The sequence below is a fragment of the Oncorhynchus keta genome, chromosome 6 (assembly GCF_023373465.1).
Source record: "Oncorhynchus keta strain PuntledgeMale-10-30-2019 chromosome 6, Oket_V2, whole genome shotgun sequence".
NCBI classification, from domain to species: Eukaryota; Metazoa; Chordata; class Actinopteri; order Salmoniformes; family Salmonidae; genus Oncorhynchus; species Oncorhynchus keta.
In genome coordinates, this window is record NC_068426.1 from 22,617,731 (window position 1) to 22,621,147 (window position 3,417).

Genomic DNA, 3,417 nt, shown 5'->3' on the forward strand with positions numbered 1-3,417 from the left:
CTCTCGCTCGTATTAAACAGTCTTGCATCTTCCCACACAGGCAGAAAGCAGAAGCTGCAGGTCGCCCGTCTGTCACTAGGTTATCATCAGGTTGAGAGCAAACAGCTGACTACAGTCTCACGCCTGCAGTAGCCTATTGATGATAACAGCTATACTATTCTCAATAGCCTGTCCCATGAAATGTCATCTCCATGTAGTCGTTGACAGGTATGGTAGAACAGTGGGTTCACTAAAGTGCCAGGTTAGGACGTCACTACACCATTCACTACACCATTCACTACACCATGTGCATGTGGTGTGGTGAACGGATATTGAGTACGTGGGTCTTCATCCCATTTTGAAGGGGTGCCAAGTCTCTCTGCCTGCTCCTCCCACGTCTATGATGGAACGGGCCCTAAATGTCCCCCATGGCAATCAATATGGCCAGTTATATTGACCAGGAGAGGTCATCACTCAAAGGTCACAAAGTAAATCATCTCAATATTCAACAAGTAACCTCCCAGCTCTGAACTTGCTGATACTGCAGCCCTTCCTACTGCCAGGCTCAACATTGCGGACAAGACTGCCATCTTGTGGCTGAATCAGGGCACTGGCTCTTAATCACTGACAGTGATGTGAAATGGGGGTCAATTATATGCAGAGTGGGATTGTAATGTCACCAAAGATAATCCTTTATTTGCTTCTTAAAAAGGGTTGAGATTTTATAAGAGGGCCTGCTCACAAACTTTAAAGGGGTTAGAGGTCTCTTACCTGAGAGTTGCCCTGCCTCTGTGGAAACCACAGGTGGCCAGTGGCACCTTAATTTGGGGAGGACGGGCTCATACTAATGGCCGGAACTGAATCCACACTTCCTCTACATCCCTTCAGTGCCACAAACAAGAACATAAAGGTAAAGGTAAAAAAACAAACCTTGTTCAATAGAGACATGATATGACACATAAGCCAATTTCATTGGAATGTATTTTTTAATTCATGTTGTAAAATTATTATATTAAAAAAAAAATCTAATACAATTATGTAGAAAACTATGATAATTTGCATGATTTATTAAACATTTATAACTGAATGAAGTAGCCAATTATGGATATGGCAGTGTATTAGGAGGTGGTTAATCCCTCCAGGTCTGACATCAGAAATGGCTCTTCTTCTTTCAGGGCCTGGGATTTTGGAATGCTGCAGAGCCTGCAAGAACAGAGAAGGTATATCAATTCATGCAGATAAATTAAGTGGAGATCATTTGTGCTCTCCTATGTGCCAGCTGCTGCGATTAAGATGATTGAGTGAGATCTATTTATTTTTAATTGAACACTATTTGAATTCATATCTTATATGTGTGCAATTATCAGTGGATTATTTTGTTTGAAATCATTTGTGATGATTGTGTATTTTATATTGCCCATCATTACCTGTAGGGAACTGGATTGATCCACCAACAGTGTTACCAGTCATTATGGGAGAAAAGACAACGGCCCCATTCTGAGCTGAGATTGTGATGGGTTGGACAGCAGAAGATCCCCTCCCTGCACCTGCTTCCCCAACTTGGCCTTGACCTCGAGCTAGAGAGAGAGAAGAGAGAGAGAGAGAGAAGAGAGAGAGAGAGAGAGAGAAAGAAAGAAAGAGAGAAAGAGAGAGAGAGAGAGAGAGAGAGAGAGAGAGAAAGAGAGAGAGAGAGAGAGAGAGAGAGAGAGAGAGAGAGAGAGAGAGAGAGAGAGAGAGAGAGAGAGAGAGAGAGAGAGAAGAGAGAGAAAGAGAGAGAGAGAAAGAGAGAGAGAGAGAGAGAGAGAGAGAGAGAGAGAGAGAGAGAGAGAGAGAGAGAGAGAGAGAGAGAGAGAGAGAGAGAGAGAATAACATTTAACTGCATTTCTCCTTCATAATGGTTTACATTGTTCTGCCAGAAAAGAACATAAGTGCAGTTTTAGAATCAGATCCAATGGATATGCCCTTCCTATCATAATGTACAGCTTTGAACCTGTTTTTAGACAGGGAATACATATATCTTCAAACCTGATGTATTACCTGTGTACTCATCATTTAACTCCATGGCAAGATGTACTTGTCGCATCTCCTTCAGAATCGCCAGTGTGATCTCCACAGCACCCTTTGCCATGTAAGTGTCCACCATTTTATCCACAGTGTCCTCCCTGTCAGCAAACTCCAACTCGGCCTTTGGGATGGAGCAGAAGCCATCCAACACATCACCCATGATCAGGTGCCAACGAAAAGTCTTCAGATCAGATTTGCCCAGCTTCTTCAGAGTTTTCAGCAGCAGACCCGATTCTGAACGAGATGCCATTGTAGGTCAATCACTAGACACAGAATATTAGAATAGGTGAGAAAAATGTGTAATTGTTCCTGTATTCCAGACGGTGTGGTATAAATGGTACTATTGTAACTACTCAGTGTTACTGTCACGTTCTGACCTTTATTTTCTGTGTTTTGTGTTTAGTTAGTATGGTCAGGGCGTGAGTTGGGTGGGCAGTCTATGTTTGTTTGTCTAGGTTTTGGGAATTTCTATGTTTCGGCCTAGTATGGTTCTCAATCAGAGGCAGGTGTCATTAGTTGTCTCTGATTGAGAATCATACTTAGGTGGCCTGGGTTTCACTGTGTGTTTTGTGGGTGATTGTTTCCTGTCTCCGTGTGTGCACCAGATAGGACTGTAATTTGAGTTTTCACATTTCCTGTTTTGTTAGTTTGTTCATGTGTACCTTAAAGCATTAAAAAAGTACCATGGAAAATTACCACGCCGCGTATTGGTCCTCTGATCCGTTTCGCCTCTCTTCTTCGGAAGAAGAGGAGGCAACTCGTTACAGAATCACCCACCACAATCGGACCAAGCGGCGTGGTAAAGGACAGCGACGACAGCAGCAGCAGCATCAACAACAGAGGCCACCATCACAGGACTCCTGGACATGGGAGCAGATATGGAACGAAGAGGGACCCTGGGCACGGGCTGGGGAAAATCGCAGCCCCAAAGCAGAGCTGGAGGCAGCGAAAGCTGATCGGCGGCAATATGAGGAGCCAGCACGGCAGTGCGACAGGTACGAGAGGCAGCCCCAAATTTTTTTTTGGGGGCACACGAGGGGTGGTACTAAGCCAGGTAGCAGACCTGAGCTCACTCCTCGTGCTTATTATGAGCAGCGCATTACTGGTCAGGCACCGTGTTATGCGGTTGAGCGCACGGTGTCGCCAGTGCGTGTCCATAGCCCGGTGCGCTATAGGGCAGCCCCGAGAGTGCCATGCGAGTGTGGGCATTGAGCCAGGGCGTATGGTGCCTGCTCAGCGGGTCTGGTCGCCGGTACGCAGTCTGGGTCCAGGTTATCCTGCGCCGGCTCTGCGTGCTGTGTCTCCGGGCGCTGGGAGGTGCAGTGCGTCCTCTGCCTGCGCTCCGCTCGTACCGGGCAACTGTGGGAGTGGAGC